Raw genomic sequence first — 25,873 nt, 5'->3', positions numbered from 1 at the left:
ATGAGGTAAGAGCAAGCCCCTTTAGGGTCCCTGAAGGTGTGAAAATGACCTCAGCAAAGTATACAGAGTTTCTGACTGACCACTTTCTTCCATGGTACAAAAACAAGAACCGTGCGTTCCGTAGCAAAATTATCTTAATGCATGACAATGCACCATCTCATGCTGCAAAGAATCCCTCTGTGTCATTGGCTGCTATATGGATAAAAGGAGAGAAACTGACATCTTACAATGAAATTCAAGCAGAAACTCCAAAAACTCACAAATTCAAAGGATGAAAGAATTGTGAAGAGGATATCAAAGAAGTGGCCCTATGTTAACGTTTAACTTGGCCTGTTAAGATGTTTTTGAAATAGCTTTTGATTTCAGTAAATATGACCTCCTAATGCTGCAAATTCAACAAATGACCATTTTTGCTTTTTTACAACCTATAAAATTTTTGAAACTCAGTTGTGCATAATAATTTGGAACAGAGCATTTTGAGTTTTTTATTTCTGAAAAAAAAGTTATCATTGGGAGGTTTGTTCAAAAAAATTTGAATTAAGCTCTAAAGCTTGATGACTTGAAAATTATAATGACTGTCATCTGCATTGACTATTTAGGAAAATCAGTGAAAAATATCATTTGCGCAATAATTTGGAATGGCAGGCTAAGCAAGTCAGCCTAGACATCCCTCTCCCCAGTGACATTTTCCAGCTCTTCCTGGAGGATCCCAAAGCATTCCAGGGCCATGTGAGATATATAATCCCTCCAACGAGTCCTGGATCTACCCTGGGGTCTCCTTCCAGTTGGATGTACCTGAAAGACCTCCACATGGAGGTGGCTGGTGGGCATTCTAATAAGAAGCCCACACCACCTCAACTGACTCCTTTCAATACGAAGGGGCAGCGGGATCCCTCTGGATGTCTGAGCTCTAAGGCTGAACTAATCATGATTAAAAGAATCAGAATACAGCAAAACTAAAATACACATGTAAAAGATATGGACACAAATATAGTCCTTCAAAGGAGCTTTAAGTATGGTCAGATTTTTCAAAAATTGAGGTCAGCCAACATGTTTGAAACATGATTATAACCCAGTACAGCATTCATGGGGTTTTGGGACCTGTCAGCCTTAAAAAAATCGATAATTTTTTCCTGTGTAGCATGTCACAGTGGATCAAGGCCATGGCGTGATGTCTCAAATCCCCTGGACAGAAAGTCTAGCATATTTGATTTTTCCCTCTTTCTACTTTGATTTGATTTGTTGTGATAGTAACATTGACCTATGACAACACAGAATGCCCATGCATGTGCAAAAGTACTTGAGCTTTGAGACCTTCGAGACAGAGAAGTTTGTCGAGCTCTGGCAACAACATCTCAGCTTTTATGATGTCTCATCCAGGGACCACGACTGATTGGAGAAAGAGGGTTGTTGGTGCTTCTACTGTTATCACTAGTTGCACTTTCTTACTTTGTGGCCCTACTGATTTCATCCAAACCATAAAATAACATATTTTTAAGATTTGTCAGCCTACAATCCTAATTTTTTGTGGCAGCAATTTCCAGCTTTGGACTGTGAGCTACTTGCAAAGCATTCTGGGATCTTGAAAGCATGAAGCTTGAAGGCTTCATCCCTTTTGAAACTCATTCACACATTATTGTGTGCAGTTTCTGTTAAATCAAAGCAGCATCCACACTAAGGAATCCAGCCTCAGATCTGTGTACGCTTGAGCCCAAAGTCTGGTACATTCTCATCAGTGTGGATGCAAACAAACCGTGCTCAGGCACCGTGCCCAGGCTGGCTTGGGGAGGTGGTCTCCATCCCAATTCAAGGGGCTTCTGGCATGGTGAACATAAGATGTGAATGACACCGTGCCCCAGTATGGGATTGGGAGCTGTGTGAGCTATGTGACGTCATGGTAAAAGCAAAACTTCTTTCCCTGTCACTGCAGTTTGCTCACATTTTTTCTTCATAAATGGAGGAAATTGTAAGAATCAAGTCAACAAATGGTCTGTTATGAATCACATTATGGATGACCACAAGCTGTAGTCAGAAAGATGAGATGCAAGGGCAAGTAACCTCTCCTATCATCCATTGGTGGGTGGTTGGACTTCTTCACCAGCTTAAACCATAAACAATCTTCACCCAGGTCATGACCCACCATGGTAACTTCTTCTTTCTCCTCCTTGGAGGGTTTGCAAACAGGCCACATGCATACTGCCACCTGCTGTTTGAGACAGAGTACAAACACTAGCTAATAATTTTGGCCTCTTCAATTTATTATTTTGACTTTTGATTTCATATTTTGACCTTTCAAATTTATTATTTTGATTTTTCTATTTCAAATTTTGACCTTTCCAATTTAAAATTTAGATTTTTTTTATCCCACATTTTTACGTTTCCAATTCATTATTTTGACTTTTATCTCATAATTTGACCTTTTCAACTTAATATTTTGACTTTTTATCTCATATTTTGACCTTTTCAACTTAATATTTTGACTTTTTATCTCATATTTTGACCTTTTCAATGTTATATTTTGGCTTTTTATCTCATAATTTGACCTTTTCAACTTCATATTTGGACTTTTTGTCTCATAATTGGACCTTTTAAATTCATTTTTTAAAAATTTTATCTAATATTTTGACCTTTTCAATTGATCATTTCAACCTTTATCTCATAATTTGACCTTTTCAATCCAATATTTGGACTTTTTATCTCATGATTTGACCTTTTCAATGTAATATTTTGGCTTTTTATCTCATAATTTGACCTTTTCAATCCAATATTTTGACTTTTTATCTCATAATTTGACCTTTTCAATGTAATATTTTGGCTTTTTATCTCATAATTTGACATTTTCAACTTAATATTTGGACTTTTTATCTCATAATTGGACCTTTTCAATCCAATATTTGGACTTTTTATCTCATGATTTGACCTTTTCAATGTAAAATTTTGGCTTTTTATCTCATAATTTGACATTTTCAACTTAATATTTGGACTTTTTATCTCATAATTTGACCTTTTCAATGTAATATTTGGACTTTTTATCTCATAATTTGACCTTTTCAACTTAATATTTGGACTTTTTATCTCATAATTTGACCTTTTAAATTCATTTTTTAAAAATTTTATCTAATATTTTGACCTTTTCAATTGATCATTTCAACATTTATCCCCCTTTTTGACCTTTTCAGTTGAGGATTTTGACTTTTTATCTCATAATTTGGCCTTTTAATTCAATATTTTGACTTTTTATCTCATAATTTGACATTTTAAATTGATCATTTCAACCTTTATCTCATTATTTGACCTTTTAGGTGCCCAGTTTTAAATTTAAGGTCATATTTCTGCATTAAAAACATTATTGTGACTTTCTTTTTTATAGATGTGATTTTTTTAAGCATTATTTTAACATCTGTTTTCATGTTTTTACCTTTTGAACTAACAAGTTTGACTTTTTATCTGAGATTTTGAGCCTTTCAAACTGACCATTTTGAATTTTTAAAATAATTTCAAAACCATTTATCATAAGTGCTAATTTTTTTCCCCATAATTTTTTACTTGTGAAAATGAGGTTTACAGTTTGGTCAAATGTCATTAACAGATGACACAGATGAACCAAACAATGTTGCCATTGTTTAGTATTTTTCTATGCTAAGATAGTAGTTTTTAGAGTTTGTATGGATTGTACTGCTATTTGATTTGTATTCCTCTGTTTCCCTGATATGAGCTAAATGAGCTGTTTATCCTCAGTAACCTTCTATGTCTTGCCAAAATGTGTAACATGGTGCATTCTAATAATTTTATTTTTACTCACAGATGAATATGAGTGTGATTCTGCTTTTGAAATATTGTGTCGGAGAAGTGTCCTGGATGTTTTAGAAAACAGTGGGCTCAGATCCAAATTACCCACCGGGCATGGAGCGACAAAACAAGCTGTGCTCTGGAGAGAGCTTGTAATAGATTGCCGTGATTCCCTTTGGACATGCTGTTGAGCAGGTGGCGCCTTAGCTGGTGCAACACACGGCAATGAATTTACCATTTCCTACCCCGCCATCTGACTATAAATCATACAATCTGAAAACACATTTTTTAATAAGCAGAGAGGCAATTAAATAAATTCAGATAAGGGTGGGAGGTAAGTCTCTCTGCAGGTTATTTTCCTCATTAACCCAACACATGCATGCATGAGCAAACCATGACACATATCAGCTTTTTTCTACACCTGATTAGGAAAGAGAAATACAATTAAATGGATATAGCTGACTTATTTAATTATGCTTTAATCCACTGTGGTGCAATCAAGAACTCATACTGGGTTTAATGCTAAATATTCCCTCTTGAGTTTTCAGTAGAAACTGAACAAAACAACTCCAATGTTTTAATTAAACTTCAAAATGGTCTGTAGAGTTTTTCTTAACATCAGGATGCTGGTGTCAGCTTTTCTTACATGTGATGATAATATCAACTGAACACTTCAGGCAGCTTAGCATAAATGAAATTTCAAAAATGGTCCAGTGGTTCTGAACTGGTCTAGCCTCAGGACCCACCATCACCTTGTTAATGAAAAATCATGACCCAGATTTCAGAAAATGTTCAACTACTTGAATGTTCTTCATGAAATATGGTGTAGTGGGGGGAATCTCATATCCATATCTGGTGTCTTGCCTCTGAGGAAGCGTATTGATCACCTCAGGGACCTTCTTCAAAGATATAGGTGAGTCTTCCCCTGGATCTTCAGGCTCTGCCCTCTTAATAGCAATCGTGTTGGTTTGGTTCAAGAATTCCTCAAATCGTTCCTTCCACTGCCTGAGATATCCTCATCTGAGTCAGCAGGTCTATACTCCTGCTGAGAACAGCCTCTGCCAAGCTCTGCTTCCCTCTGTGAGTCATTGAATGGTTGGCTGGGACATCCTTCAAGCCAACCGACAGTCCTTCTCCATGACTTCCCCAAGTTCTTCCTTCCCACTCCTTAATAATCCCACAAATGTAATAACAGTTGTTACAAAGTCATTTAGCAGGCACTTTTATTCAAAGCGACTTACATCTGAGACATTGATAGGTGTTCACGGTGTTAAGGACCTTACCCAAGGGTACTCATACTGCCCAGACCAGGTTTTGAACCCCAGATCTCCTGTATTGTCAGCAATGTAAACCACCTAGCAATCAAGCCGCAGTTGCGTACTGCCATTACAGCAGTTTCCTAATAATGATTACATTTGCAGGTATTTATTTATTTAGGTGATAGAGTTGTACTCAAGGCCACACTATCGCAGACCAAGACTTGCCTGAGACCAGAGTGCACCGAGACCAAGACAAGACCAAGACTTTTGGGGGTCAAGATCGAGTCAAGACCGAGACCTTAAAAATCAGTTTTGAAAAAACATGACAAGGTTGAGCATTCTCTTTAACTATTCAAATGAGGGATTCTTAAAGGCCTCCTATGCAACACTCTGAGCTATCAATATTAAAATCTAATGTATGGTGGAGTACTGAGGAGACAGTGAACTCCCTATTGGTTTGTTGTTCTCAGCTTTGTGTTTACATGGACAGAAAAGTATCTAAGTATTTAAGTTTCTGACTGAAACATAAACATGTTCCACTTTTTCATGTAAAAATGTCCCAGTCCAACTGTTTGCTTGGCTACCATGTGGATCTACAGAGATGGCTCCACCCCCTCATAGACACTGAGTCTAGGGTGATGGATCGTTCGTGAATGAGCTGGTCCAAAGAGCCGGCTCTTTTACATGAATAATAAGAGCCAGATCCTGTTTGAGAGCCATATTATACTATCATAACTACTATTATTATTTCTATATAGATTGTGTGTGCCTGTGTGTGATTTGATTGAATAGTAGAGATGATATTTTATCCTTTCCACAGGCACACCATGCATTAAGGACTCGTGTTTTATAATTTATGCCAGATGTGTCATACATCCCAGCCAGTGAGCAGATTTCATCTGACCCACAAGGTGTTTTGGGGCGACAGTAGATTTTGAAAAATAATAACATGATGTTTTCATCCATTTTAAAAATTGAGCACAGTAGGAGTAAAATACCTGCCCAAATATCAATAATTTTTTATGACATTAGCTTAAATTGGCAGTTCAAATGAGGCCAAACTGGTACCTGAATGAAGAGCCGTCTGGGAGCCGAAAGAGCCGACTCTTTTTGCTGAGGCGAGCCAAATGAGCCGGATCACTGAAAAGAGTTGAAATTCCCATCACTACTTCAAATCAGAGTGGAGGAAAAAAGAATTTCCAAACTGATGAAAAGCTTTTTCATGGCCTAAAAATACAAGCATGTAACAACATAATAAACTTAAAATGCATTATTACTTGAAACTGATGGTAGTATCTTGTTAGATATAACACTGTTTTCCTGTTTATCCAATGAGTTTATTTCAGTCTTTTTTATCAAATTGTAAGAAACTGACTTTCTCTCTTATGACACCATGAAATACACGTGCCCTTTAGCCTTTTTTTAGTTTTATCGTGTTTTATGATAATGGATTATCATCATATGTTAGTTGGAAATGGTCGACTAAACTAGCAGCTGCTATTTTCAGTATTTATTTCATATCAGTAAAAAGAAGTCTGTGTTTGCCTCCAGTATGGAAAGTCTTCTCTCAACAGTCCAGCTGATAAAATCATTTCTTTCTGCCCTGCTGTAGCCGCCTGCAGCAGAAGCCACTTGTCCATGACTGGCTGTTATCCTCTTTCTGTAAAGTCACACCCTCTCAGGTGTTTAATCCCTGCAGACAGTCACCTGTAGTGCTCATATTTTCCACTTTCTCTGACAGTGAAGCATGAAAGCCATTAGCTGTGGAAGCTAGCATTGTAGAATGACTTCTTTTCCACTATTGGAGGGGTAATGATGGAGGAAGTTGGTTGTTTGCTTTAATTTCAGAAACTTCTAGCAGACCTTTCCATTGGAAATAAAGTTGAGGCTGGCTAAAGCCAAAGGATCTTTCAAACCCAACACATGCTGAAACTGTGAGAGGCAATACACATGACAACAAATGATAATAGATCTAAATGTTTTACAGTTTATTTATTATGCAAAACACACCTTTTTAGGCTTTTCTAACAAAAATATGTGCCCCTGGCCTGTGCACAATCCCCTCAAGAATCAGAAACATTCATTCTTTGAGTTTGGCTGTTTAACGTACTTGTAAATAGTAGTGGCATTAGTCTCCAGAGATTTCAGTGAGCTTTGCCTCGTTAAGCAGAGCGTGCTTGTTGTACCCTCAGGTAAGCTAGGCTATATAGTGCTACAGATGGGTACAGTTGATCTGTGTGATTTAGCAAGTTTTAGGTAAAAATTGAGCAAAAAAAAAAAAAAAAAAATGCTGGCTCAATTGTATGCTGAAAATGAATATTTTCATTTTACTACATGCAAACTGGATGTCCTTAACAGGGATTATCACAGCCTTGAACATATTAATACTGAGGAACGTGTTCTTCTCAAAATTTTCAGAGTTTGATAAATTGTTAGACTTAGGGTATTCTTGACCAAAAATGGATGGCATATATAGCTAGGGATGATAACACTATACATCCAAATTGATGTAATCTTTTTTCAGCATTATTTTTTTTTTTTTAATTACAATCAGATCTGATGATCAATAACAAATATTAATCAATTCATGTAACCTTAAATTGTTGGTGTGCAAAAACCCTGTTTGGGATGGAAAAAAACCCAAACAAAATACATTTCTACAAACAAATTAAATTTCCTAAAAGGGGATTTTCACAGCCACCATTAACGCTTTAAACAAACTGCAATAAAAACACATCATACATGTTTTGTTTAGTTTGTGAAGTGTCTTTGAGTGTCCAAAAAAGCGCTATATAAGTGTGATGTATTATTATTATTATTATTATTATTATTATAAGGTTAACATTTTTGGAAGAATTTTTCAATCAAGATCAGACCTGATTATAAATTTTAAATAATGATTAATTCATTGAAATTTAACCAGTTCAATTCCAGTTTAAGTGCAAAAAAACCCCTGATGTTTGGAAAAGGATGTACCTGCAGGCTCACAGGCCGTTGGACTCTGCTTGCACACATGCACATTGTTAATGAGCATCTTTTGAAATACAGATTGCTAGCCATATATATATATATATATGGTTGTTTTTTTCGTGACAACACAATTAAAATACTAATATTAAAAACAAAATAAAAATGATCAAAAGAGATGCAAAATGGCCCTAACACCCTGGATGGGTTACATCCATCAAAATGAGTGACTATGTTTTCTTGCTTGAAGAGTGTAATCCAGCTGTGTACCCGGCTTTATTACTTTACAGATTCATGAGGGAAAATGCGTCTGCTGTCTGGAGGGCTACTAACCTTATTAGCTAAAGCAACAGATGGAAAATCTCAACAACAAATACATATATGCTCTACATTTCATAAATCTGACATTCATCATTGGTAATTCATCAGCATTGCTCGCCATACACAAAAACTTCAAACCAAGTCTTGAAAAAGACTTCTCTATTCTTTCTTCATTTGTAGATTTTCCTCTTCTATCAGGGGACAAGACTACACAAACACTCGTGCTGCAGTCCAGGGATGTACTTTGGGTTCGTCTTGGATGGAATCCACCGTAATTAGTTCCTCAACAGAGCCGATGCATCCTCGGGCTTAATGGGCAACGATCAATGCCAACACAAATAGCGTGTCTTTCCCTCTGTGTGGCTACAACTGCTCAGTGGATAAGATTACTGAATCATCTCAAACTTTTGTATTTAGTCTTGCTGCTGCTCTGAATATGCTTATGTAAATGTAATAGTCCGCTGGTTCGTTCCGCTGTAACCACACGCACGCCTATTCAGTGGCTCTCATACAAGATGTCAGAGAAGTTGATGTATGCAAACACTATTGCTATCTCTGTCTCTCAACCTGCTGCCAGGGGTTAGACATATAATTGTGTTTAAGGCAGCGCGCATTTACACAGAAATATTCCACCTACACGCACTTTGAAAATCTCATTTATTTTCCACGGCCATCTGCAAGTACTTCACAATGAACCTTCTGAACCGAATGAATCACTCTGTATTTGCAGGCAGAAGCACATAACTTTTTTCTCTGAAATGCACAAGTCTTTTAAATTGGAAATGTTCTTAGTTACTAGAACCTTCTTTGTTCATACGTTTGCATGCAGCACACGCATGCCTGCAGGGTGAACTAAAGGATGAAGAACATGGTGTAGAAGTACATTGCTGATGTGGGTAGCATTTTTAAAGGACTAAAAGCTTTTTAAAGCTCCTGTTTGATTTGTCTTGATTTTGTTGCCCCCTGTAGACAAAGTTTTACCTCTCCTCATTTTGCTACATGAATAGATTTTACTGATGGAGAACCTACCCTTGCACCGTCAGTCTTTTCAGTGAGAAATCTACAAACCCAAAGTTAAGATGTTGTGTATAATGTAAATAAAGTTTTTGGAAATATAAAAACATTCTGAAGTTGCCTGCAATATGCTTTAAAAAAGTTGAGTCATGATGTTTGTCAGACTTTTGGATTTTGTCTGAAATTGCTTAAAAAGTTACAAGTCTAGTGTAAGTTGATCAGCAGTGCAGGGTTCTCTTTGTTGCACTTTGAAATACGCCATACATTTACAGTGGTAAACAGGCTTCGACTGCATCCAGGACAGCCTAGGGCAGGGGTGTCAAACTCAAGGCCCAGGGGCCAAATTTGGCCCGTGGTACCTTTACACCTGGCCCGCAAGATCTTATCATATTTTTATTATAACTGGCCCAAAAATATGAGGTCTGCAGACTTCCTCCAGTATAAAATTGTAAACGTAACCTTAAATTTATAGTATATCCTTAAGTCATAAAAATATGAAAAAATAAAGAGTAAAAAACAATAAGACAAAAAGAAATGTGGAAAAAGAAATTCATTTGTGTTTTCAATTCATATTTACAATTTTGCATTGGACAATTAGGACTTCAATTGATTATATGGGCTTTTACTTCATATTTTTAACTTTTACATTTATTATTTTGACTTTTATCTCATATTTTAACCTTTTCAACTTATATTTTGGACTTTTTATTTCATACTTTGACTTTGTAAATTTATTATTATGACTTTTATCACATATTTCGACCTTTTCAGGTTTTCATTTGACTTTCTTTCTCATACTTTGACCTTTTCAATTTATGATTTCAACCTTTATCTCATATTTTTACATTTTAGGGGCACCATTTTGTCTTGTAAGTCATATTTTTGCCCTAAAAGCATGACTATGACTTTCTCTTTTTTAGATATTTGCCTTTTAAAAGCATTATTTTAACACCTAATTTCGTGTTTGACTTTTTATTTCAGGTTTTATGCCTTTTAACTAATCATTTCGACTTTTTAAATCTCAAAAACATTTATCATAAGTGCTAATTCTTTCCCTCATAATTTATTACTGGCAAAAACGAGGTTTACAGTTTGGTTAAATGTGGAGCCTTTTGGGCCCTCAGGTTAGATCTTAATTCAGAATCCCCTCCTCCTGTGATTGAGTTTGACGCCCCTGGTCTAGTACATTCACTTTTTTACTGTGAGATCCCCAATATAAATGGTGCCATCACAGACGAGCAAGTTACCCATATCATGGAAACTAATACATCCACACATCACAGATGCTGGTTTTTTAAACTTCCGATTAATTGATCCTTGCCCAGAAGAATTAAAAATAATGGTCCTAATTATTGCCTTCCAGCTCCCACAGCCCATCACAGCCCTTTCTCTCAACACAGCGTACTGCTCACTTATCCTTCCTTGCATTAATGCTGATGCACCACACTTTTATTTTTTTATTTTTTGGGGGCATTTTTGTGCCTTTATTTGATCGATGAGGACAGTGGATAGAGTTGGAAACAGAGATGAGAGCAGGGGCGAGACATGCGGTAAAAGGGCCTCAGGCCGGATTCGAACCGCATACATGGGGCGCGCCTTAAACCATTAGGCAACCTGCGCCCCGATGCGCCACACTTCTAACCTGACACAGCAGATAGATTTGTTTCACACATCCATCTGGAAAACCTCCCATAGATGGTGTTTGGGAAAGTGCAGAGCCTTTGAAGAAAAAACTCTGAGGGTGACTGGATGAACGTTCTGTCTGTCACATCTTTACTGGCCAAACAGAGCAACAAAACACGTGACGATTAGACTCTTCCAGTCGGGAGAAGGTCAAAAACATTGTTTCTGCCAAGAAAAGTACTCAATACTCTTCTTTGTTTTTTAACGAAGAAATGTTGTCAAGTTCTCATAAAACTGAGACTATAGCAGAATCCAGGCTAATATTTTCAGCCATAATTGCACCGTCCTCTTGTCGCTGCTTGCTTACGACTTTACCACGTCCGAAAGTACTGTTTCTTACTCCTGATCGGTCCTGTCACTTTCTTACAGGGTCCAGTCTGTTCAGATGGGAGCTTTGCAAGATGGATTTGCCAGTGAGAAATGGGAAAACGGGTGAATCCATTTGATTTGCAAGGTTACCACACATCTGCTGCAGCTGGCAAAGCTTAACCTCCTCCACCCCAGCCTCCTCCTTTATAGTATAATGCTTGTTGCACCCTCATTCCTCCATCCTTCTGTGGATTAATTGCTTCTGAACTAATTTTATTGGATTCAATCCATATTGTCAAAAAGGATCCATATGGTGGTTTCTGGCCAAGTCAACTTTGACGCATCTGTATTAGCACTACATCACCACTTAGCTCAAAGGAAGCCAGTTACATATCTTGGAACTATTTGATACAATGGCTGAGGCTTAGTGACCAAACATAACAGTGATGGATGAAGCTATGAGGAGAAAAATTAGTATAGTATACCCATAAAACTACCTTTAATCTAGTCACCATCATATATTAGGGGATTTAAAAGTGGGTGGCACAAAATGCAATAAAAGTTACTGGTGTGCCAGCCTTCTCCAAGCCAGAAACAAGTTGCTGAGACCACACGGAGCCCCTCAAACAACAGAAATCACTGGAACAGCTTGTGCAGCATAATCCAATTGTGTAGTTGCAAAATCAATCCAGTGTGGGTGTGAAAAAGCAAATAATTAATGATGCTGAACATGTTTTCATGAATGTTACCACAACATTATCGCACCAGCACTCCTTTTATTGCATCAGCATGGCTCTAAAACACACAAAAAGCTGTGTAATTGTTCTCCTCAATGATTTTCAGAGAGGAAGAAAAGATTGGCTCTGCAAAAACCGGTGAAGTTCATAAAAGGAAGTGTGTTTCAGAGGTTTTCACAGGCCCAGCAGTGGGTATTGTTATTATAGGTCGAAGAGGGGAGAGATTCGGACTGGATTCTATGGGAAACACGTTGGCTGATGCCTTGTTTGATTAATGATCCTGCTTAAGTGAATCAAGTCACTTTGAGCAGGTCATAGATGGGTATCTCGGGTTCTGGAGTCTTCTGATTCATATGCAAATTCTGTTGTTGGCTTCCATTACAATTTACTCAGCCGGTACATTAAACCTTATAATGTTATGCTCAGTCAAGTTTGTTGTCTGACTTACAATTTGTCCTCCATGTGTTACAGATTTGGATCCACTTGTCTCTCCGACAATTTGTCCCAAAACAACATATGTTTATGCATTAGACTCTTGTCCCATGGGGGGCAGGGTTGTTTTAATTGTGCCTCCATCAACATATTTATATGCACATTTTAAAACACACATAGAGAAGCCTGGGAAACACATTAAATGCACCTGAGTGTCATATTTTAAACAAGTATGCCACATTATTTTCACTACTTGAGCTTTGATTTGCATGCATCTAATTATCTCTGCAAACTGTTTATCTTAAAATGAATATTTAAAGTCATTTCTCATTAAAGGCTTTGGTTTTAATTTGCAATAGATTTGACTGGAAGACTGGCTGAAGCAAATGCAGCAACTTTCATACCATTTTGCACTAAGAGCAGCTGTTTTTTTTGCACAGGAAGAGCTTGATTTTAGCACAAAATTAAGGAAAAGAAGGCGTTACTTGCAATCTCTGTTCCAGTTCATCCCAAAAGTGCTTGATGGGGTTGAGGTCAGGTCTCTGTGTGGGCTACTCAAGTTCTTCCACACCAGACTCATCAAACCATGTTTTTATAGTCCTTGCTTTAGTCACTCATGCACAGTCATGTTGGAATAGAAACAGGCCTTCGATTCAAGCTGTCTTCCTGCAAAATATATCCAGCTGCACTCACAATAATGTGTTCCCCTTGATTAACAAGTAAAAGATAATTTTTGAGATCTCTGGAAAACAGAAATTGACCTCTTGTTGTAGGAAACCAGCACTGCCAAGAAAAGAAGATAGATAAATCAAGATGTGAAAAAAATAACCAAAAAGTACTCATCATCATGGCTGCCCATAAGGGTGGATATAGGTAGGGCTTATTTTTGGGCACCTTGCCTTTTTTGATAGGACAGTTGAGGAAAGACAGGAAATAAAGGGTGAGAGAATGAGGGAGGACAGAAAAAATGCACTGAGACAGAGAATCAATCCGACGACTAGTGCATTAAGGACCTCATTCTCTGCTCATGGGCGCCTGCTCTACCCACTGAGCCACACTGCTGCCGCATGTTTTATTCTTTTCACCTGGCTAATAACCACTCATATCAGATCAACAAGTATTTTTTTAATTCATGTATAGCATAGTGTAATTTTTTTTTTAACAATGTGAACCCCTTTTCTAAAAATAGAATTATAATGGGCTATAAGTGGTGAAAAAAAAAGTGGAGGAAATGATTTAATAGGGTGGAAAGTGGCAAAAAAGTGGGTTTGAAGTGGCAAAAACAGGCAGAAAAAGTAGCAAACAATGGGTTAGCTTAAAGTTACAAATATGGTTTTTAAGTGGCAAAATCATGCAGACATAATGGTGGAAATGTTTGAAAAAGGTGCTAAATCGTTTCAATAGACAAAACTGGGTAAAAAATGGCAGTGAAATAGGATCTTAAAAATAGTTAAAAAGGGTTAAAAGTCACAACAATCGACTGAAAGTGCAAAAATGTGTTGAAAGTGGCAAAAACATGTAGATACAGTGGCAAAAAGGGGTCAATAAGTGGAAATTTGACTTAAAAGTGGCAAAAAGTTGCAGAAACAGGATTAAAAAGTGGCTAAACAGGTACAAAATACTGGTGAAAATGGGCAGAAAGATAGTGAAATGGGATTTTAAAAGTAGCAAAAATGGGTTGAAGTCACCACAACTGGCTGAAAGTGGCTAATGTTGGTTAAAAGTGACAGAAAAACATGCAAAGTGGTAAAAAAGGGATCAAAAAGTGGCGAAGTGGCTTATAAGTGGTAACAATTGGCAGAAAAGGTAGTGAAATAAAATTAAAACAAACACAGATTGGATAAAAGAGGTAAAACGACACAAACAGTGGCGAAAATGAGCAGGAAAAAATGGTCAAAAGGGGTAAAAGTGGCCAAAAATAATCCAAAAAGAAGGAGAAAACCAGGCACCCCAAACAACAAAATGAGCAAATGAGGAAGGAAATACTAAAAAGCCTTTATTGTAATGGCCAAATCATTAAAAAGCCAACATGTTTCGACCAAACTGGTCTTCTTCAGGGCTGACAAACATTTGTGGTGTGGTCACAAACTATAGCCAAAGAAGGCAGTCACATGAATCAGGGAGAAGAGAAATCAGATGAGAGTCTTCACACAGGACTCACTGATCAGGCATTGGCCTCTCCCAATACCAGTGATGACCAATTAAAGGCAAGCACAGACTCAGAGAAAAAAGACAAAGCAGCTGAGGCCTGTTACAGAGTAATCAGCAACACATGAAGACACAGAATGAACCCAAGCAACAATGACAATAATAAGAAATACAAATCACAAACAATAACTCAAATACAATAAATCAAACAAACATCTAATGCATAGGTCTGTAAGAAACAGGAAAACACACTAAAATACATTACAAAAAACATGATAGGTCAAAATCATCATTCAAACCAGGATGTCATAAGGCATCCAGCTGATGGATCCAGAAAGCTTCCCTTTGACTGAGCTTCTGGATTCTGTCCCCTCCTCTGACCAAAGGTTTTACATGTTCAATACCTTCAATGCACAACAAAGAATCATTGGCATTGTGAGATTCATTAAAGTGTCTGGCCATAGGGTTATCCTGATTCCTGATTCTAATGGCATATTTATTTAAACATGTTGGCTTTTTAATGATTTGGCCATTACAATAAAGGCTTTTTAGTATTTCCTTCCTCATTTGCTCATTTTGTTGTTTGGAGTAACTGGTTTTCTCCTCCTTTTTGGACAGTTTTTTCCCCCTGTTTTCCAAGAGCACCCAATTTTGGTTTATCATTTAAGCACCTTAGTCATATTGAGCAGCCAGTCAACCTCCCTCTTTTACTGGCCAAAAATAAAGTCAATATCACCACCAAATAGTAGCTTGACATACGCTTTTTAGCTTCAAAAAGACCAACTCACGTACATTAAAATTATCCAAAAATCGCAGCTGGGTAGGGCCCATTCTCTGAGTTTGTTCGGGACCTAGTCAGATCTGAGGGTAGGCCCGCTCATCATTGCAGGGCAACAATGGAAATCAATGCTTAATTGAATGTCCTTTCAAAGCTGCCATGCAGAGGCATTTTCTTTACATTTACCTTATATTTTTGCATTCACATAAACCTTAATCACTGACAAATAAGATCAGGAAACAGATTTATCTTTGTAGGAAGGATTTATTTTGATTTTTGGAAGCCACCGCATGTTTTCATACTGCCAATACTGGCACTGCATCCAAAAACACTAATTATTATTCTGGGATGCAGATTCAAGGTGCTTTTTTGTCATTCAATTTAGAGTCCTTGAAATATATTGTTGCTGTTTTATAAATTGCAATATGCTGTGCTGCTTTTGCTCACAGAGAAACAAAAGCAATCAGCAGCAAATCAAAATGTGGAATTGCATACAAATATTGGTCTTCCTTTATACTGGTATTAGATAAAATTGTGACATGTGCGAGGTGGATGGTTATAAAAGGCATGTTTAACACCTAATCTACAGCTTTTTCTGAGCTGTGTGCTCCCAGTCTGGGCTTTGTCAACCTTTTCAAGCCTGTGACTCCCACCCCGATGTTGTTGATAATCTTTTGAATACTGTAAGTAATCCGTTATGTCACCAGCAAATCCCCGAGGACTCCGTCTCATTGATTTTTCTGAAGGTTTTGGCAAGGTGCCATACATCCTGTGGGAGGTTCTTGGAAGTGACAGGCGTGACCTTTCTTTAATTGCCTTTTACTTCATCTGTTCGGTGATAATGAGCTATAGAAATTGGGACGACTCTGTGGGCCGCTGCTGCAAAACATCCGATAAAGCGACACCAGCCTTCACAAGGCAGTTAGGGAAAAGTCAAAGGTTTAAAAGTCCCACGGGATTTCTGTTACGTGGCCCTCCAAGCAGGCCGAGTCCCTGTTCATTAAAATCTTACACGAGTGAACATCTGTTGAAGAAAATCAGATTTTTTTTTCTGGTTTATATAAACTAAATACAATCTGGTGTTTCGTGCGTAAGAAAAAAAGCTACAGGGAAGAGAATCCCTTCAAATCTCTGAAAAACATGCAGCATCTGATTTAGGTGTTTTTTTGGGAGAGATGCAAAAGGTAAGAGTAAGTTCTGCCCAATTAGGACTTCATTAATCACCACAGTATTAAATTGAGCTGCAATAAGACCGTGCACACATTCATCCTCGACGGACACGCTCTACAATTTGTGTCCCATTCACAGGTCCAGCCAACGTTTCAGTGCCAAAGACGTTCCAAGCAGCATATTTTCACACTTGAACACACTGCCACCCAAGAGTTCAGTGTCAGCTTCATTAAAATGCATGGCTACTCGCACAGTTGCACCTTGTGTATGCACAAATTAACATGAGTGATTTCGCTCTGTGTTATCCCAGTTGGAGACCCGACATGACTCTAATGTTAACAGACTGAATGAGACTGAACGTTTCCAGGGATGAGAGGATGTGAATTCCATCGGATGCTGCTCTTAGAGAGGAGAAATGTGCATGAATACATATCTTACATCAACGCTTAAACATGGGAACATGATCCTCTGATACCTGAAAAAAATGTGCCATGTGAGAAATATAAAAACATGTTAATTTTGAGAAAAGATGAAGATGTAACAGACATGCCATAAAGGTACAGTAGGTAGAAAATTAGCACTAAAATATCAGTGTCTTTTGAAAATTACAGTACTTTTATTATTTATTTTAAGTTGAGTACTTGTATAACCTAAAACATTTTCCAATAGCGTGCAAAGCTAGAGAATTTCTTAATTTTTGTATCTGTAACAGTCCACTTGACAAAAAAAGGTATTTTACATATAGCCATATTGCAGTGTCTTTGATTAAGTAACATTTTAGACATTTCTACCCTTTACAGTTTAATTTGACAAACTATAAAGCCTTTTAGTCCAGTTTAGGCCATTAAATATGGAAGCCCATTTTTGCAAAAAGAAAAAGAAAAAGTGTGAAAGTAAGGCAATTCAGAAAAAAAAAATCCTAAGTCATAATTATGAGGTAAAAGTCAAAATTATGAGATAAAAAGTCATAAAAAGTCATAATGATGAGATAAAGGTCAAAATTATGAGGTACCAAGTAAAAATTACGAGATAAAAAGTTGAAATTATGAGATAAAAAGTCATAATGATGAGACAAAAATCATGTGATAAGAAGTCAAAATTATAAGATAAAAATCATGAGAAAAAAGTCATAATTTTGACTTTATTTTTCATTATATATATTTTTTTAAATTGTAAATTAGTGCCTGACACAGTGTTGTTGTCTTTTATTTTTTATTTTTTATTTTTTTTTTTGGGAGAAATGAATCCCTTTTTATATTTTCGACACAGCGTACAGGCGAGCCAAGATATTTTCTTGGCCTACTTGCGTTAAACTTGTTAAACTACGCAAGTAAAATGTTCCCATCTACAGCCGCTATGCGCCGATCTCTCTGAGCTCATAATAACCACAGTATCAGCTTTCACAGAAATCACTGGAGGCTAATGCCACTACTATAGCCAAATGCCTCATACTTCAAAAATCCCAGAATATACCTTCAAAAGTGGCCCTTAAAGGTGCAGTGTGTAAAACTGAATATCAACATCTAGAAGTGGGTTCTAGACCGCATTTATCTGCTGGAAACTGTAGCAACCAGTTGAATTTAATGTGTATCTGTAATGTCAATACAATACAATACAATAATTTTATTTTTCCCTTTTTCCTCTATGTTACCATGGAAACATGTAAAAATCCAAGATGGCGGCCTCCATGGAGGGGACCCTCCCTATGTATGAATCAAAGGTTTATTCTGAGTTGTTTTTTTCAAAATAGCTATTTTTGAATTTAGATGACTAAACACTTATGTAGATAGACAGTCTTAGAGATGTTTTGCTTTATTTTACCAAGTTTGTTCAGCTAAATGCTACTAGGCTAAATATTACACACTGCACCTTTAAAAGCTGCAAGCAACCTAGAGGTGGAAATTCTGGCCCTTGTTGGTGATCTGGGTCATTTGGCAGCTCTTCATTTGGCTTGCAAAATTAACCAATGTTGAAATCGTTGATTGATTGTTGTGATGGTATTTTATTTCAGCCATGCTTTTTTTTTTTTGATTAATGAAAAATTCAAGATGAATGAATGAAAGATCCCAAAAACACTTTTGTGGGTCAGATGAGATCTGCTTCCTGGTTGGGCTGTTTGACACAGTTGATATAAAGCAATGTTACATCATCGTAACACATGGACCAACAAATATTAAAAGATCTCAAATAGGATCCGGCTCTTATCATTCAAGTAAAAGAGCCGGCTAATAGAACCATCTTGTTATGAACAACACTTCACTAAAGTAGTCCCAGAATGCTTTGTGAGCTCCTACCAGTGTGGTAAGGCCGATTTTAACAGCTTTTAGATAAATTTATCCATGAAACAAAAATGGTTGTTTTAGTCAGGAACACTCCCGTTAAACATTTAACCATTTTATTGCAAAATGGATATACAGTAGAGTGTTACTTAGCTGGTAAGCCCTGCTTAAATAAATGGTCCCTGGGTTAGTCAAGCAGCATGTTTTGATTTTCCAGGGAGGGCATGCCTAGAAACCTCCATATGGATAGATACATTAACGACAATGCATACTGAATACAATGAAATTAGTTAAAAAGTAATTAAAACATAGCACGAATCTCAATATGAGGGTGAAACAAGTATTTTGTTATTAAGGAGGAGGCTGGGGTGGAGGAGGATAAGCTTTTCCAGCAGCAGCAGCGTGGTGTATCAGCATTAATGCAAGCAGACATGAGAAGTACGTCATTTAAATGGACTTCTGTGTTGAGAGAAAGGTGATTGTTTCTGCACCTGAAACTGAATTAATATTGATTCTGTGGTCTTGTGCAATTTTGTCATGTAGATGTTTTTGTGTTAGTAACAGTTTGTTTTAAAGCCAGATAAAGCACTCCTGACATAAACTTTAATACTGAAATACATCTGAAGCCAGACAAGTTCAAAGTTTTCTTCATCAAATGCATTTTAAAAGACAGCACATGGCAAACCCATCAGCCTCAGGCTATTTTTCACCTCACATCAGACTTAGCATTACCTTGACCATTGTCTGCAGCATGTCATTAAGAATCAGAGTGCTTGTTTCTCAAGAGATAGCAAGATCCAAGCCGTCGCCCATGCAGATCATCAGGATATCTCTTTCATGTCTTATTAATCCTAAAACTGTCCTTTTTTTAACCTAACATTGGACCAGCCACCAGACCGACAGCCGACCGAGGACATGGCCTCTTTTTCGGGGTGGCTAATTTGTCTTTTAGAGAACCTCATTTGCATTGCAATTACCTGAGAAGAACCTATAAGTGGATCCTGCTGCCTCTGACAATTGAGATGGAGTGGGCATTTTCTGCTCGGTGTGATGGAATGAAAGAAAAATCAATTGATGGGGAGGTGGAGACCTGGAGTTAGGAATTTTTTCCCATACAGTGCAATTAACCGGCAGACGATCCTAATAGGGAGTAGTCCATTACACCGTCTTTGGAATCGCTTTCTATGGTAATATGTTTCAACATTTCTGCAGGTCTGTGGAGTTCATTATGTTATTGTAGGCATGCAAAATTAGCAGCATTTGCATTTAATTTAAAGCCTTTCCAGTCTTACCTTGAAAAAAGCCAAGAAGTGAGAAACTAGGAGAGGAGCTCAGTTATGGGTCAATGGGCTAAATTCAATGAACCTTGAATTTCTAAGCCTTAATCACTGGAAACCCATGTGTCTCTACCAGCAATTAGAGAACATGTTTGTCGCAGTAATAAACAGTGACAACACACAGTAACTGCTTGAAAACACTCTTTAAAAAGTTCAAATGTTTCTCTGATGCCATAATGCTTTTAGTAAAAAATCAGAAAATAACATGCTGTCTCTGGTGCATGGTGAGTGGATGAGGCCCAAAACTTCCCAAACCCAGCTTTAACCCAAGCCCAATGCAGAAATTCAAAATAAGCCAGTAAAACCTCTGCAACTCCACATATATTGCTTGTGTGTGAGCATGCATGCTGCTTCTGTGTGTGGTGTGTATGTCTGTGTGCCAGTGTGGCACAGTGGATCTTAGTTATGTTTCTCACTCAAGGTGGTCCCCAAGCAAATTTCAAAATGGTAAGAAAACATAAAAAATACTGAGACCACATGCCAATATCATAAAATGTATATAGAAACATAAGATAAATATTTCCATGAAAATCTTTGATGACTTGTATTTCTTACATTTTTGCTTGAAACTTGTGGCTATAAGTGGCTTATATAGCCCTTCTATCCTAATTTTAAAAAAGAAAAGAAATTTTTATGTTGTAATTGTGCAATGATTACATTTTATTACTTTATTTTTTACCTGTTGCACAAACATTTGAATTTAATTGAAGTTTCTCCCTAAATGAATTTCTGAATGACCTGCATATGCCTTTTCATTTACCTGAAACCTGTACCTTTTGAAAGTTTGTGAGTCCAAAATTTTATTCTTTCTTCAAAAGTATTGGTATCAGCAGTGATAAAATTACTTAAAAAAGAATTGGTATCGTATTGAATTAAAAATCTCAGAACCTCTAGGATCGCTGACAATCCCAAGCAGTAGCACATGCATTACTGACAGTATCCCAGGAACCATAAGACAGATCTCTACAGTGTAAATTGTGATCCGAATCTTTCCTGTTTGCCAATCTATGAAAAGCTCCTGGCATATATATATATATATATATATATATATATATATATATATATTTTTTTTTTTTTTTTTTTTTTTTCTAAATCCCTTTCAGTAAAGTTTTAATCCAGGTGTGAACCACAGTGTTTATTCAGAGCGTTGATACTAAAAATCCATTTTGCTAAATCCATAATAATTTGGAAATTATTTATTCTCTTTTTTGCAATGAAAAACTTGCTATCTGCCCTCTATTTTAACAACAAAGCTTTTCTGTTAGCCTGTTGGCCAATAACAATGCTCCAATCTCTTCCTCTATTGTTTTTTTTTTTTCCAGATCAAAAAGAGGCCAATTTGAATGGCCTTAATGGTCAAAATAGTGAAAAGAGGACATGTACACCCCTAAAATGGAAAATTGGTTTTACAGAGGTCAGTGATAGAAATATTTTCTGTTATGTGTTTGTTAGAAATGTATTTTCTCTCTTGATAGACGAGGCCTGCAGTGACTAAATGCAGATCTGGAAAGTTTTGTTCCCTGTTGATCTGAATATGATTTGTATAAAGTTCTATAAGATTAAATTCCCGTTTTGTTCTTTAACTTGGTCTTTATGCTCATATAATTATTGCTATGATATCCTTGCAGCACACAAATCCTGATAATCATGAAGTAATGGATATCTATAACTTGATTGTGCTTCAAAAGGTTGGGATTCTACATGCATCTTTGCATAAAAATTACAGATCGACCAAAAATAGCAACAAAAAACCCTTCAGGTTGCAAGATACCTGATGACAGACAATGAGCCTGGCCAATCCATCGGCTTTGCAAGGTGAGAACATTGTGGTACTTCTGACATGCATGGAGGGAGACTGCAGTTTGTGCAGTGGAAGTACAAAGACTGATAAAAATGTGCAGCCCCATTGGAACACTGCAGAGAAAGTGTGGGGAAATTGTGTTAAATACACAAAAACTGCACAAAATAGTTTAGATATGATGATCTCATCCTGTTTCAGTATTTTCGACAAAGTGCTGATGATAACATGAAATCTAAATATACCTTTGATGGTGTTTTAATGAAGACTTCCCTATGAATAAAGGATTTGACAGGCAGAAAATGTTAGGAAAGTGTATTGTTTGGATAACTTTTGCTGGTGTACCAGCTGAGCTTGCTTTTTTTTGCCACAAACAATTGAGCGACCTATTTAATCTGTCACACGCTCTGCTCATTCTCTCTGTCTGTGCTGCCTTAGTGGTTTCCTCGCAGCCACCCCCTTCTTTTTCTCTTCACTGATAGGTGTGTTTTTTCCTGCCTTGCCTGAAATAACACTTTGAATATAGAACATTTTGAGAAATATATCATTCTTTTACTCATTAAAACAGTCTGCAGCAAGACATAAGTGGAAGCTAGTCATCCAAGACTTCAGCAGTCATCCTACAAATTGTCAAATATTTCTTAAAACACCTTTGAGTAACGCTGATCTTCAACTATATATAAATGAAAATGTGAAAATGCCTATTTTTGAGTTAGCTTTAATGCTTTTTAAACTATGTAGGTGGGAGAAAGCTGGGAAAATGAGTGCATCAGACTCCAGCTTCCATTGATCGCAGATGCTTGACCTCATTTAGCTGTTGCCATGAGCTTAACAGTGGTTAAGTGGCGTGTGCCGTATTGTTAGGGGCAAATAAAAGAAAGTATACTGCAGAAGGAGACAGAAGTGGGTGGAATTTATCTAACAAAAATAAAGTTTATTTAAGAAAGGCTGTGGTTTGAGCGAGGAAGAATAATGTTGGTTGTTGAACCTTAAAAATGACAAGGACACAGTGTTAAAGCTCTCATGCAAAGAAAGTCAGCTAATAAGAAGAGCCGTGTGCTAACGAATGTGCTGCTGCCCTCCGGGGATTTATGCACAGCTGTTTCCACCTGCTGAGTATTTTCTCTCGTTGCTTGGCTTTGTCTTGTTCTTTTGAACACAAGAACACCCTGATGGCTATAATTAGCTCTGTCACTCCACACTTATGAGCATGGAGCACGCTGCCATTCATTTCTCCATACCTCACACGCCACACACGACCACTCAAGCAGTTATTTTCCGAGCTGTGTGCCACTCTTTCCCTCAAAACCTTTCCCTTATTTAACCTTTAATGCCATATTCCTACATTACTAATTTCTTCCTGTAGCAGCCCCATTTTTATTTCTTGCTTCAGACGATGAAAAGACTTTGAATTTGTGCTGCAAGAACTAATGGCAGTCATTACAAAATCACTGACCTGCTCCATATTGAGAGGGTCACTTGGTTTCTAAGCCGCCAGATGGGCTGCGGCGAGATGAGCGAGGTTTTATTCATGCAAAAGTTACTGTGGTAAAAGTTTTGTGCTTATGTCTGCGCCCGAGTGTGCACGAACTCTCAATAAAAAAAGCGAATAAAGCCATATTAAGTTGTTCCTTTGCTGTAAAAGACATATTCAATACCGTGACATGGTAACATCAAAAAGGGCACACTTGTGTCAAAAGTATTTCCATGCAGTTATTCATGTATTAACTAGAAGTTATTTCTGTCTCCAAATGTAAGTGCAACCTACGCCTGCTGCAGAAAAATACATTGTCATGCAGAGATGAAGCACAGGATTTTATTTTGAAAAGGAAGCATAAGTAACAGCAGAGGTGGAGAGAAAGCTTCTTTGAACACAGCTCTCTAATAGCCTCATAATTCAGTAGTTTTATGAAATTTCTATATGTTTTTCCTTTCAACTTTCAGTCACATTCATTTGCATGTTGTTTATCACCTGAATATTGACAGTTCACAGCATTTATAAATGTTTACCCACGTATCAAGACTGAAACTTGCGTACGACACATCCTACACACAGTATGTGATCCATTAAAACAAACCTGACTGTAATTGGTAACCCTGCAAAGCAGATGGATTAGCCAGATTTTATTTGTCAGCAGGCAGGTCCATCTTTTAAAGCTTTAGTTGATCCTAGTCAAGAGCGTAGGGCTCAAGTGTGGACCGGAAGTAAAATCCCTTTCATTTTCTCCACAATCAGAAGTATTGGAGTTGGACTTACATGAGCTTCCTGAGTGTGAAATGATGATATATTTTCCTGCAAGACTAAAGTTTACAAGTTATCAGCCACTAGTCAAGAACAGTTTATTTGCAGTATTAGATGAAACTACTAACATACCCACAATCCTTGAGTGTCACAGCGACATCTCTGATTGGAAATTGAATTGTCTATTGAGCTGGTGAATGAAGGCTGTAGTGTGTTAATGACAACAATAAACATGGGTAAAATATTTGGTATCCTTCCATTAAAGGTCACATATTTGACCTTTTAAAGACCATTTTATACTGGTCTCAGAGGTCCCCAAAACATGCCTGTGAAGTTTGTTGCTTAAAAAAACATCCATTATTGGATTTTTGTATGTCTAAAAACCCCTCTGTTTCAGCCCTGCCCAGAACAAGCTGTGTCTGTGGCTTTAAATGATACTGAGTATGACTCCGCCCCTCTCAGGAAATAGATGTGGCTTAATGGATGTGGCAGCTGAGAGGAGGATCAGGAGAGGAGGGTGAAACTTTCTTCCAAGCGGGGAGGGCCGACTGAACCTGGGGACGGTGCTTACTCCCCCCATGACATCATGAGGGGAAAATCTGAGGCTTGTTTAAGCACACATTTCCTGAAAGGTGAAGAACGAGATGGGGGGAGGGGATGGATTTTTCTGATTCTTGGGGGGGGGGGAGATTGTGGACAGAGCAGGAGCACTTATCTGTGTTTGAAAAGCCTGAATAACCACCTCAGGAAAAACCTGACGTGGTTACTGAAATCACTTGAAACTGAAAAAGTAATAAAGAATTCAAAAATTACAAATAAAATATCAAATGAAAACCAGATGCTGCTTTTGAATTGTGGTTCAACATAATCATTTGAAAAAAAAAATAGTGGAACTGACTTGGAGAAAAAAAAATATGGTATCCATAACTTCATGTTGTTTCACAACCTTTTAAAACATTTCCCGCATTTATGTTTCATTTAAACCTTACACATAGACTTACACATGAGATCTGAAAATCCATCTTTTTATGTCCCATTCAGTGACTAGTGTAACAGTCCATCAGGTGTGTCAGGTTATGGAGGCATGGCATCGATCAAAAAACTGCACCTCCGTATGGTTCATTAAATTCACACCTTTTATTCTCAAAATGCTGATCAATGATGGGAAACCTGGCTTTTTTTTTATAATGATCTGGATCATTTAGCTCAGCTCAGCAAGAAAAGCAGACTTCTGTCTCCCACATAGCTCTTCATTTTGTACCACTCAGGTTTAGGTCTTACCTGGCTGAAAGGAATCAGCCTTGGTGATTTTGCTTCTTTCTCAGTCCCTCTTCCATGTGGAATTCCCCAGGGCTTCATACTAGGGCCTCTCTTATTTTCTTTGTACATGCTTCCCCTGGGGAACATCTTAGTAAAGTACGGCATGTCTTTTCATTTTTACGCTGATGATACGCAGATTTATTTGCCTCTTAAAGTTGAAGCTTCAAACCCCTTGGGACCACTCTTGGATTGTCTCAGACATTAAGGCTTGGATTGCGTTTAATTTTCTAAAGCTCATCGAGAGCAAGACTGAAGTCATTTTTGGACGCCATGGAGGCTGCATCAACCCT

This window comes from Cheilinus undulatus, linkage group 17, assembly GCF_018320785.1.
Source record: "Cheilinus undulatus linkage group 17, ASM1832078v1, whole genome shotgun sequence".
Classification (NCBI taxonomy): Eukaryota; Metazoa; Chordata; class Actinopteri; order Labriformes; family Labridae; genus Cheilinus; species Cheilinus undulatus.
This window is presented reverse-complemented; position numbering follows the sequence as displayed.